Here is a 13823-nt window from a genome sequence, read left to right as displayed (position 1 = left end):
TAAAAGATGACTAATGATGAAGGTGATGAAAGATGACGACAACAACGATGATGATGACAGATGATGATGATGACGATGATGACTGTAGGTGAATATAACAAGAGTTCTCAACTTTTCTTTCAACTTTAATCAAAATAAAATTCCGTAGTAAATATAATTTCAGTAGTTTTTTTTTCAGTTATTTCGAGCACAGAATGATTTCCCGATTAATAAATGTGTAGTTTGCTCCATGAATTAATGAAAGGTAACCATACTGTGTTATGAAACTTGTACCACAGAAAAGCATATGGAAGGAAGCTTTTTGTGGCGTGTGGGTCCTTGATTTCCCACTATTAATATAAATCATAATTTGCGTAAAATGCATTCCATAGTATTAATCTCCATTTCCGTATCTCTCTATTGGGCCAAATTTCCGTAGCAATTACGGGTGTTCCATATTACCCTTGTTATAAATGTACAGATATACAGTACTACCCTTGAGATATTACACAATTTGTTGATACTCTTGCTATGTAATTTTATTCAAAAACTGTGGAATGTGCCTCAGGTGTAAATGATCATTGAAATTATTTAAATGTCATTTCAAAGGTGTGTTGTATCTTATGACATACCTGACTACATTCTGTTTATTCATTGGTTAATAAATCAACTAGATCTGTCTGTATACCTGTGCTAACCTGCAATGGAAAAACATAACAGCAGAATCCTGGCACCAACCCCTGCTAAGGCAGGCCCTTTATGAACCAACTAGTACATTTATAAGAGCACCTATACCATGGCTTAAAGTGGTGGCGCCAACAGGTCTAGACACAATAACTCAACATATTTCACAGCTGCCTCATAAGACATGATCTCAGCATTACAAGCTTAATTATTCATTGCTCATGTCAAATGCTCTTACATCAAACAAGGGACCTCCCTCCTTAACTCACCTGTTCCTTTAATAGGAACCACACACACCTATGTATAGTAAGGTGAGAAGCTGACCAACCTGGTGCCAGGTAGTCTAATGCCCATTAGGCAAACATTCCATTAAGTCAAGAGATAAAAAAAGATGACAAAACGTTTTGCCCACCACTCCAGGTAGCAACAAATAAAACAATATAAACAAACATTTCCAATTGAAAACAAATAGTAAAGTTTGATGAAAAGCAGCAATAAAGTTACAATACAATCATTTTGTTCAATAATAATAATAATCAAGTTTGATTTTTTTTTAAATAAATGATTATTTTTTTTATCAAACACCAGGAAATATTTTTCAGTAACTTGTGAACTAAACTAAATTGTCTTTATTTTTTAAAATAGTAATTGTTGTAGGCTATGAAACACTTTCACATCAGGACAATAGATGGAAGGGGACGGTAGACGAAAGGAAATGGTAATTTATACAAAATATTAATCTGCGCATGCGTACAAGCCTAGTAATGTTATACTGTCTCATTCATTATCGGAACTGTATTTTTCAACAAATAAAAAATGGCCAGTACGAAGCGTTTGCAAGTGGTAAGCCTAAGACCTAGCATGGCTAACACAGAAATTTCTCAAATACACCAAGCCTGCATGTTACAAGATCTACGGACTATGTCTAGGCTGGGGCCGACAGTCGTCGCTTGTGTCTGGAAATAACAGTCACACTCTGTTAATGACCATACCCTTCATTGCAAAAGCTCCCTATTGAGAAATACTGAGAAACACTTAATAATGAATGTATTTCTTACTTGTTGTGATTGGGTTCAGGGACGATTCGGCCCTGAGACGATTCGGCCCGGGACTATTCGGCCCACTTTTGGTGGGACGATTCGGCCCACTTTTGGGCCGAAACATCCCACTTTGTGGGCCGAAACGTCTCACTTTAGACCAAATTCATATTCATTTTTTTTTTATTTATCAAGTTTTTAAAGGTGTTTAACAATCCGTATTTTATTGATATTGACAAAGTTGATATAATATATATAATAAATTACTAAAAAAACGTAATTTTATATTCAATTTATTACTTCGAAAACCTTGTTTATTTCGTGCATTCGCCAAGCGGCCAACAGAGGGCGTAACTTGTTTACATCGTTCGCGTGACTAAAAAATGATTATTTTCGACAATGTTTTCAAAATGTTTGCTTTATTGCATCTTTATCCCTAGTAGTGCTACCCCATAGTCTCTCTGAAAATAAAGTTTGGGGAAAAAAGCTTATTTTATGCTTATAAATGCTTATCAAAGCCGATAAATGTAAGTGTGCCGAATCGTCTCAGGGCCGAATCGTCCCGGGCCGAATAGTCCCGGGCCGAATCGTCCCAGGGCCGAATCGTCCTGGGCCGAATCGTCTCAGGGCCGAATCGTCCCGTTACCGTGGTTGCAGTATCATAATATACAGTATTACAGTATTGTACTGTAATTGTGTTATCATATTACAGTATTGTACTGTAATTGTGTTATCATATTACAGTATTGTACTGTAATTGTGGTATCATATTACAGTATTGTACTGTAATTGTGTTATCATATTACAGTATTGTACTGTAATTGTGTTATCATATTACAGTATTGTACTGTAATTGTGTTATCATATTACAGTATTGTACTGTAATTGTGGTATCATATTACAGTATTGTACTGTAATTGTGGTATCATATTACAGTATTGTACTATAATTGTGGTATCATATTACAGTATTGTACTGTAATTGTGGTATCATCATATTACATTATTATGTGGATTTTAAGTTATATTCATACTTAAAGTAACTACGGTACTTGGTAAACTGTTGTATGGGTCGAACCTCTCTTGTCATGGGAGCAAACAAATAATGTATTCGACTGGTCATTTTACGTACCTCACTCAAACTAATCCCAAACGATCTACTCGCACACTACCTCGTTTAGAATGAGAGTCTGAGGAACAAGATCTCACAATTAGACCAGTCAGATAGGTCTATATATATCAGGAAATAGGTGCTGCATAGGCAGGATCATGTATAAAAATAAAACAAAGTTATTGTTTCTGCTTCAAATATTTATTGTACTTACTACTAGTACTTTCGACCATAGGTCATATCAGGTACTGATAGAATATTGGTAAAAGACGAATACATATAAAGAAAGGGTACATAGAAAACAAAAGAGTCTATAATGGGCGTAACAATGAACAAGCAAATAACAAATTGACAATAACATTGACAAACAAAAGGTATTACATAATAATAACTCATGTCAGACAAGATAGTACTTAAATGATACATAATAAGTCCATTTGGGTTTGATAGTTCCAAGTTGAAAAATTATACATTCTTCTAGTCGTCTACGGTCACGTTCGGATGAGTTGCATTGGTTTATGCCAGTAACCCGTATATCATTAATATTATGGTTATCATGAAAATGTTCTGCCACAGGAAGACCGGGTGTATTAAGATGAATGGAACGTAAATGTTCTACAAATCTATCCCCAGGTCTATAGTAATTATAAATACATTTTTTTAATACAGAGCTACACAATATTGTATATTATATACAGTATTACTGCAAACATGCCAATTAACAAATGTTTGTTAAGTCATTCAATGACCATACAAAAAAACTTAATTTAATATTTCTCACATTTTTTACAAAATAAACAAAACAATTTTAATCTTTTCAATTAATCTAATAAGGAAACAGAGATATACTTTTAATTAAGACATTTTGAAAATTAACAAAAATAGGCACTGCAACTGCAACTGATTTACCCTTCCTTTGAAAGGTCTCAAAGCACCAAAGCCTATAAAATGTCCTGGATTACGTGAACACTTTAAAGATCACTTTAATCCAGACCAATCTAGCCTTAAAATCCCAGATGAAATTTGCACACCTCCAGAATATATTATCAACCTGAGACAACCAGAATTTGAGATAGACAATGAACCTCCGTCCAAGAAAGAAATTATTGATGCAATCGGACATCTAAAAGGTCGCAAAGCTACCCTAGATGTCGCTTCTGAAATGTTGCAAGTCGCCACAGAGAACCCAGTATTCGTCGACCATGTACATAGACTGTTTGAGGAAATTTGGAGAACGAAAGAAGTACCAAGTGATTGGGGACTGTCCAAATTAACAACCATTTGGAAAAAAAAAGGCAGTCCACTTGATCCATCAATGTATAGAGGAATATCGATTGGGTCTACATTTTCAAAGATACTTATGGTTATCATTCTTTCACGTTTTTCCATCTTTTATGAAAGTCAACTTCTACGCACACAGTTTGGATTCAGGTCCAACAGAGGGTGCAATGATGCTATATATGTAATCAAGCAGATCCAGGAAATTGCGTATCGCTCAAATCGCAAACTCTATACATGCTTCATCGATTTAACAGCAGCATTCGACCATGTGAATCGTAATCTTCTTTTCCTAAGCGTTCGTAATAGGTTTCACTTAAACCAGTCTACTACTATGATTGACATTATACAATCACTGTACAGCTCAACGAAAGCATACCTTGCTGACGACGATCCGAGTGATGATAAGTTCGAAACATCTTCTGGGGTGCGACAGGGTGGTATTGAGAGTACCAGCATGTTTAACCAATATTTTGATTACGTTATTAGAGTGTTCAAACAACGCTGTAAAGATGCTAGTTTGGATGGCCTAATGATACAATACCTAATTCCTATTGAAGCTACAAATCGTGCTCAAAGACGTAAAGCACCATCAAGGGGCATCTATGACGACTTTGAAAGTGGCTATGCTGATGACTTTGCTGTAAGCTCCTGGTCACAAGAAGAACTGCAAACCATTGTGAACATCTTGAATAAAGTTTGTCTGGAATTTGGTCTAAGAATTAGTGCCCCCAAAACAGAAACCATTATATGGAACTGGAAAGAGGAAGTTGAAGAATACCCAAGATGCATCATACAAATTGGCGGCGTACACATTAACAACGTAACACACTTTAGATACCTTGGTGTATGGGCTACCTACAATGATGTTCATATTGGAGATCAAGAAGTAAAATACAGAATCAATTCAGCCAAAGGAGCATTTGCAGAGAATAGAGCATTGCTTACCAACAGAACGATCCACTTACAAACAAGAATGATGTTTCTTAATGGTCTAGTTAGGAGTAGACTCACCTATGGTTGCCATGCTTGGAGGGCAACAGGAAGTGAAATGTCCAAACTTAGCACAACATACAAAACCTTCCTAAGAAGAATGCTAGTGAATGGCTTTCAAAGAGTCTGCCCACCAAACCATGTAGACATATCCTCAGATGAAGAAACAGATGAAAACTATATAGACTGGCGTTACGTTATTGATAATGACGATCTCTACAAAATTACTGGCTGTCAACCGCTAGAAGAATATGTCTACAAGCAACAATTCAACTGGATCGGACATGTAATTAGAAAAGAAAATGAAGATCCTACAAAAATTCTTACTTTTCACACAACCCAAAGTAAACGAAGAGGTCGGAAGATACCATCAATACTTGATAGAGTTGTACAACAAAGTCAACTTACTAGATGCAACTTCATTAGAGCCTGCTTCAACAGAAATTTATAATTCCCAGCAATGTTTTAACTGTATATATGAACTGTTTATAAGTTGTTTTGTGACTGTGTAATTTGGTAGTAGTCACTCTCATACTGTAGGCCTACATTTAAAAGTAACACATCCAAATGCCAACTTTAAGTCAATGGCTACCAGATGTCTCTGTGAGACGGTTATTTGAACCAGTACCAGTACCAGTAACGGGTAACATGGAAAATGTACAAAATGTCCTTGGTTAAAATGACTGTTTGATGGAGATAAGAGGGTACCTACTGTACCTCTAATGGAATGCCATCTATCCAGGATACTATGCTTGATCATCAAAAAGAATAACAAAATCACATTAGATTTCAAGCTAAATATAATATCGTGACTCGTGTATGACTATTACTTTAAAATCTTCAGCTCATCAAAAGTAGTAGTTTGCAGCCAAAAAAATGTTACATGTACTGTACAACTATCTATAGTTGTAACTATACAACTACATCTATCAATATCATGTTACGAACCGGCTGACATTGTGCAAGATGGTCCCGCATTTCAAAGTGAATTTTTTTGAAACACGCAATTTACAGAAAAATTGTTAAACCAATTAGTTTATTTTACAAGTTTATTCATGATTTTTTTTTTTTTTGTGCAGTGTGTTTAAAATTGGTGATGTTCGGTTTATTTAAAGTTAATTCTTATTATATATTAATGTTATTAGAACATAATGAATTTTGAAAATGGTTTCACTATCTACTGTTTATCTATTATCAAGGAAAAATATAATAGAAAAAGAAAGAAATCTGTGTAAAAAGCAGGTAAAAAGTTAGTTTCACTGTGGTTACAAACATCACCCTCTCAGACACTGGATAGCTGTCACACTTTTCAATTAGCAACGATTAGCTTGCTAGGTGTTTGACAGATTTCATTTGCCAGTGGTTAGTGTTCATAGCCAGCAGGCAGTTTGGTTGGCTGCGAAAGGTAGACCAGGTGACGCCACTAATAATTCTAGTTAATACACCACACACCAACACATGATGAGTATAGTAATTGTTCAGTTTTACAACAACTTAAATCCAACAAGTACTGTACATTTTAATTTTGCTTTTAAATTTTACTCTTATATGCAAACATTGTGCAATCTTCAAACATCAATACACAGAAGTGTAGATTTAAAGTGCATTCACCTTAGCTTAGAGGGGATTTCCCTTTTATGATGTAATCATTGCTAAGGTCAACTGTTATTGGGTACACCTAACAAACAGCCTACAAACAAATCATAATCACCATAGTAAAACCAAATTGTTTTTTTGCAATTCTTGAAATGCACACTCTAATACATAAAACTGTGTTTTGTAATTCACCTGAAGAGTGTGACCAGCTTTGCTTTGATTGTAATTCTTATATGTCCCTGTGGATGATGATATTGACTGTGTAATTACCGTGAACCCGTTATTAAACATATAAAATCCAACAAGTTCTCAAGGAGTTTCATATTGACTGTGTAATTTTCGAGTGAGAACTTGCGTCTGCGATCAAATAAATAAAAGTCATCTCAAACTCACGAAGAGTAGTCCACATCATCACAAGAAAACGTTGTACACATGGCACCACGTACAATAAAACTTTCAACCAAACTATTTAAAAAACTATTCATACATAGCGCATTTGGGAATGCGCTATGTATAGGCCTACTATGTATGAATAGTTTAAATAGTTTGGTTGGACTACATTTCCCTCAGCTTCCCTTCGGATGTACATGTTTTTGCTGATGAAGCCCAGGAATTCCCCTTCTAAAACACGCGCATCATCGTACAACTAAAAGTCGAGACATGCTAACAGTTAGTTAATGCAGTAAGCTGAAAATTTACTAAGGTTCACATGAAGTTAGTTTTTTGTTTGCTGACTTTTTTTTATGATAAATAAATTTGAAACGCGGGCCAGTTCATGAATGCGAGACAACGAGACACAACATCAAAAAGCAGGACAATCCTGCCGAATTTAGTACAGTTGAAATGTGCTCGTAAATCTAATGAAACGACCTAAAATTGTTTAGATTTAACTTGGCTGCAGCCAAAGTAATTGATCTTTTATTTTTCCCCCTCACCTTTCAAAACCGATCTGCGCATTTTTTTTAAAATTTGTTTTTATGTTTTTATCATACACATCCAACAGAGAGCACAATACAAAAAAATCAACATTTATATTTTTTACGATTTATTTACAAAGTGTGTTTACCAGACTTTGCCAGAAAACTCATGATGTAAATTTTGCGATGCACCTGTGACATCACAGCAATTTACAGTGACGGCTGTACTGCGAGCATGTGTGGCGATATCCTTAATCTCGCGATGGTTCTGATCATATGTACATCCCTAATACATTGTTAAAATTTGGTCCTCGGTCAAGTTGTCCTTTAAAGGACATATTATTTTTATTTTCTATAACTTAAAAATAGCTAGTTACGTATTCACATTGCCCCTCCTTCCCCATCAAATCTGATTTGCTGGTGATAATTGTCAAGATTTACCGAAACAATTGGTTCATCCAGGATATGTTATAATAAATTTCAGTAGTTTTGATAAAAAATTGTGTCACATCATCTTCTAATCTAATGGCTGCCCTCCTCATCCTCCTCTGTCCTTTGCCAATGAATAAGCATTTTCACAGATATCAATTATCATCATTCTGTAACTTTCTAGTACACCAAACCTAGTTCCTAAGAAAGTCAAAGCTTTGTAGCAATCAATTTTGCAAAGGTGTTAGAATGATTATTTCTGTGTGAAAACAATTAATGATAAAGTTACAAAAGAGCTTGAGATACTACCTACCTTTGAATCTAGACATGAACCTTTGTACTGTATACATTATTTATTATTATTATTTATTCAGGTATAAAACTTGCAAAAAGAGCTACATGGCTAAAAACTTTGTATTTACAAAATGTATCTCCACATACTATCTATTTAAAGTATCGTAAGAATATTTTGTAATTTACAGCATCTCATTTATATCACATGTGGTGGCTGTATCATGTAAGTTTAGGTTACTACTAGATACATGTGAAACACATGTGATGTTGTATTACCAAATATTCCTATGTGACTTCGTTAGATACAGTACCGAGAATCGGCTGCAAAAGTAATGTACAATTTACTTAAACATAACAATAAAAAATATGTAATAAAAACAAATTAAAAGGTACAGCAATATTGCTCTGTATCGCTTTGGCTCATTGAACTATTGTTTAGCATATTAATTATTGTAGGGATGGCTGGATGGATGAATTTTTAATTTATTCGGTTCTCTATTTGAATTGTTGATACTTGACCTTGCCATTGCTACGGAGCACACAAGGAATACTACAGATAGGGGGAGCAAATAACATGTTGTATGTATCCAAATGCATTATATTCAGTTCTGTTGAAAAAACAATGTAATTTAGAAAGTTTAGCCTCAATTCAACGATGTTCCAAACCCTGTCGATTTCTGCGGGAACCTCTCGAATTTTCATCCAATCTACTGATCTCCCAATTAACGAAAGCTCCAAAAATGTTGGTTTTGGATAAAAATATTTTTCAAATCTATGTTTAGTATCTCAATTCTGTTTTTAGGTTATATACATTACATCTGATTAGTTGTATGATAGAATGTGCGACGCACCTCTGGTATAAAAAATGAAATGCTGATTGCGTGAGGTATTTTGTTTTTTTTATCCATTGAATAAAAATGCACTAAATTTGTTAAACATGTCAAATTTGCTGAAACACGTCAAATCTGTTGAAACACGTCAAATTCGTTAAAACATGTCAAATACATTAATATGAAACTCAACATTAAGGTATAAAGTACATTTAAACACACCTACTTTTTCAAAGTCAACTTTTATTAAATCAATCTTCTCTCATTCAATTTAAGTTTTTTATCCATAATATTATAATCATAATTTTGGCCTTATTAATCTTCGCCTAAGATTTTCTTTTTAAGATATTGTAGAGAAAAGAAGATAAGCACACAAGCAAGACTTACCCCTACTTACTACCCAGTCATGTCATCAGTATATTTTTACACTAAAACTAGATCAAGGGTTCTTTTTAAAATTTGTAAATGTTTTACTACACCATTGTGCCATCCCACTATAAAAATTGTATAACAAAATATTTAACAAGTCATTCGAAAAATTCATTTGACATTCTCATAAGGTGCCAATTTCATAAGAACAAAATGATGTACAGTATTTTAATATCTACAATACTACAGCAATTTATTTTGTTTAAAAAAACATAATCTTAGACAGCTTGACTTAATAATAATATAATAGGACCTTATACAAAATATTTTTTAAATATTTATTGCATTCATGGTAAATTATTGAATACTCCTATACCTTTTGTCCTTTAAATATTATAGTAAAAATGGTGCAATACTAGACAGATCTGATTTTAGGTGGGGATGGTTCAGCTCCAATATATGCAAACATTTTCACTGTCAATAAAATAATTATTAATAATGTACAATAGTTTTTTCTTTCTCTCTTTTCTTATGAATAAAATTATAATTGTTAATATTGATAGACTATATAAAGCCGGCCCAATTATTAATCCTAAATACCTAGTTAGGCCCGAACGTCTTAGTCTGCATACGTAGCCTACGTTTAATAATGGTTTAAAGAGTGTGGCCGTCGGTGGCCAACATAGCAATAACAAGCCTCTAGTTAGTAGGCCTCTACTACTAGCCTAGGCGTATAAAGTAAAAAAGCAAACTGCGGCGAGAAATATTGATTATTCCAAACAGTATTAAGGATCAGGTGCCGTTTTCGGCCACCTCGACTTGTATGGACTATACCATTATAAAAAGATGGGAAAATAGGGGTGTCCCATTTATTATTTGAGTGTGTTAATGTGTTAAAATACTGCTGCTTTTGTTCTTTTGTTTAGTGCATTATGTTTCAGCAACAAAGGGAAAACAACTACGCCCTGCATGCTGTAGAATTAATTTCAGTTTTCAAGTTAATAGGCCTACAGTATATTATGGCTCTTTATTTCTATATAATTTTTAGGTATCCTTCCTTAATATATTAGGTGGATTCCCTAAGGTGGATATTGAATAATTTTTACGGATTTATAGATACAGAAAGTATATAAAGAAAGTTTTTATTCCAGTTACAAATAAAAAATATAATTTAATTAACACAGTAGTACATTTAATAAAGATGACAGTAGTACTAATAAGATCTATCACATACTGATTATTAGGTAATCAGTAAAACAAATAAACATTATAATTTTGTCAATGAATCTGTACCATTTTGTTCCCAGAAAACACAGCGTTTGACATTGCGTGTTTTTAGGTTTGGTTTTTCTAAAACTTTTTAAACACGTTTTTAAACGTTTCTGTGTAGAAATACATGTTCTAATTGAACAACGTTTGCATCAAAACGTTATAATAGCGAATGCAAAACGGAGCTGATAATGTCGCCATGAAGAGGATGATTGGTGTCTTCCAATATAATCGGCAAGCCGTTCGCTGTAGAACGAGTCAAGCATTTGCATAGACAAACCAATTACTTTCCCCGCTCTACCCAGCACCTTCTCAATTCGGTCTTTATCCCCTTTACATTCCCTTACTGATATTCCTAGCCCAATATACAATATGCCCAAATAGAACATCACTGATTAGTAAAACATAAACATTCTATAGTACAAATATCCTGCTTTACCCCAAAGAACCGAGTTTCCTCAAGCAGTACAGCCTTGTATTTAACTTCTTAACTACGATCAACATGTCCACCCATGAAAATACATAATACGTAAATTGTACAATATATAACTACAAAAATAAAAACAGAACAACAAAAATACAGGATAGGCCTAATAAATAAATAAAACTTACAGATACATCCTCATAGAGATGTCTGTAGCTTGTTTACTATATTAATCAATTAGTTGAGAGAGGTAATGCTGATAAAATTGTAGATCTAGTCCCCCATGCTTTCATTAAAAATGTTTTTAATTGTTCGTAATGTTTCATTTTCAGTGAATAAATTGTCTAGCATAAAATGGTGTTTTAATTCCTGAGATACAACAAAAATTATCCCAGTACATACTTAATTATTGTCTAACAGAGTTTAATGAAGGACATTTAAATAAAAAATGGTTTACTGTTTCTTTTTCGTTAGTACTACACATCTTACATAATCCTGTGTTATGATTTGATCAGGATTGTCTACGACCCTCAAGATCTAGAGAGTTTGATCTTGCTTTAAATTTTAAATTGATACTCTTAACATTAGTTTTATCTAACAAATATTGTTCAAGGTTTGGAGTTCCTTTATACATAGTATATTCCGTTAACGTTGTTTTGCATTGGGCCTTCGAAAACGGATGCCTCGAAAACCACTCGTTATGATCAACTTGTTTATTATTTTTCCTAAATGGCTTTATCCAGTTAGTAGATGGTTCTTCATTAAATTTGTCTATAAAATTTGTTTTATTTAAAATATCTTTAGTTAATATAGTAATATTGTTACAAAATCTTGGCATTCCCTAACACAGTACCTAATAATAACATGCCTTATAAAAAGTACATGCATTGCTAGTTTTTGATGTTTTGTATTGTTCCTTGTAGTTTTTACTGTAGGTTACATAACAGAACAATTGTATTGTCTTCCCATTCAATAGACACCCTTCTCTACATAAAACATAATACACCACACCCCTATCATAATAATGGTATAGTCCATATAAGTCGAGGTGGCCGAAAACGGCACCTGATCCCAGTATTAATATTAGTAAACCAATCTTCGATAACTAAGAAAGAAACATAATCCTTGTTTTACTACACACATTAGGCCGAAAAATCTTGTCGTACCAGACCGACACGATCGACTGCTAGGCCACTGAATAATAGTTTCCGAGATTTTGCCAATCAGCAGCCAAGGTGGCAGCACAACATAAACGTTGAAACGCCTCACATCAAAATGTACTCTAATCAGGCTAGTGTGACTGACCAAACATTTTCATATATTTTGCTTCCTACACAAGAATACAACTTTAGAACCACCTAATTATATACTCTATATATGGAGCGACATGTCCTTATAAAACTCACCCTTATTAATATCTGTAAATGCATTCATTTTCCAACTTCCGATAATTATTTAGTTCCATATCACAACCTCCGCCATCTTGCTCATTATTATGCATATCTTTGCGTTCAATTCCAGGTGTTGAATATAAAAAAAATTATAAATAAAAGCATACACGCATTTTCTATATTACTCCAAAAGATATTACAATTGTTTAAACTATTAGTTTTTTTAAAATATACTGTTGAACGATATTTTAGATTTAGATTATTTGTTAAATTACAGTAATTGTTGAAAGCATGCAATAGAGCGCCACCTGTCAGGTATGTGGTTGAATCAGATTATCATTTGTTGTTACAATTTTGGTTTTTGGATGAAGAGCTGAGTACCATGATGTCAAACATATTATTTCAAACCAATTTTTTTTTCTCAAAAATTATAAGATAGAGATGAAACAATTTTGTTTTCCTTTGTCCATGAATTCACAAATTTAATTGCATTTTCAATTATATTTCAAACTAAATTACTATACTAAATACGTACAAATAATGATGATAAATGATAACCGTTAATTAAGAGGAAGCGGATAAGGGACGGTGAGAGGATGAGGCATTTATCAGTAGGCCTCTACTACACAATATACAACCCGAGACAACAAACAGTGGCGGAAACAGTGATGACGGCCAACTCGTTGACGATTGATGCTTCATGATATTAATGATGATAATGCTGTATGATGAGATGATGCGTGGTGATAATGATGATACGTGATGATGGTGATAATGATGATGGTGATGATGATGATGATGCGTGGTTATAATGATGATGCGTGATGATGATGAGAAATGCGTGGTGATAATGATGGTGCGTGATGATGGTGGTCACGATGATGGTGATGATGATGACGGTGAATGATGATGATGATGATGATGATGATGATGATGAGGAGGAGGAATGATGATGGTGATGATGGTGATAATGATGATGATGATTTAATGTGGATGATGATGATGATGATGATGATAATGATGATGATGATAATGCGTGATAATGATACTGGTGATCAGTTCATTAATCATTGTAACAATACGGTATTCATTGTTGATCAAATAATTATGTTGTTATTATAGGCCTACAAAAATATTATTTGAAACCCGTATTATAAATTAGGAAGTCGATTATATTAGACCTACTGCATCAATTATTTATCCATTAACCCATAATTTAAATT

At 33.7% G+C, this 13823-nt stretch overlaps 2 protein-coding genes across 3 annotated transcripts in view; both read right to left on the bottom strand.

The window, feature by feature from the left end:
- The window catches only part of LOC144845466 (uncharacterized), a 101148-nt gene extending 88261 nt beyond the window's left edge, over positions 1 to 12887 (bottom strand). Inside the window, exon 1 of one of the 2 annotated variants that reach the window (XM_078702846.1) lies at positions 12616 to 12887. The gene's annotated coding sequence lies outside the window, so the exon portion shown is untranslated. Of the gene's footprint in view, positions 1 to 611; positions 679 to 12615 lie in introns of those variants that run through there. The other variant, XM_078702854.1, reaches the window with a different exon arrangement.
- Positions 1 to 13823, bottom strand: part of LOC144845736 (aspartate aminotransferase-like) — a 138709-nt gene that overhangs the window by 75211 nt on the left and 49675 nt on the right. The gene's annotated exons all lie outside the window — the stretch shown is intronic.

The sequence above is a fragment of the Antedon bifida genome, chromosome 1 (assembly GCF_963402885.1).
Source record: "Antedon bifida chromosome 1, ecAntBifi1.1, whole genome shotgun sequence".
Lineage (NCBI taxonomy): Eukaryota > Metazoa > Echinodermata > Crinoidea > Comatulida > Antedonidae > Antedon > Antedon bifida.
The sequence above is the reverse complement of the archived record's forward strand: the minus strand, read 5'-3'. Positions and strand labels throughout refer to the sequence as shown.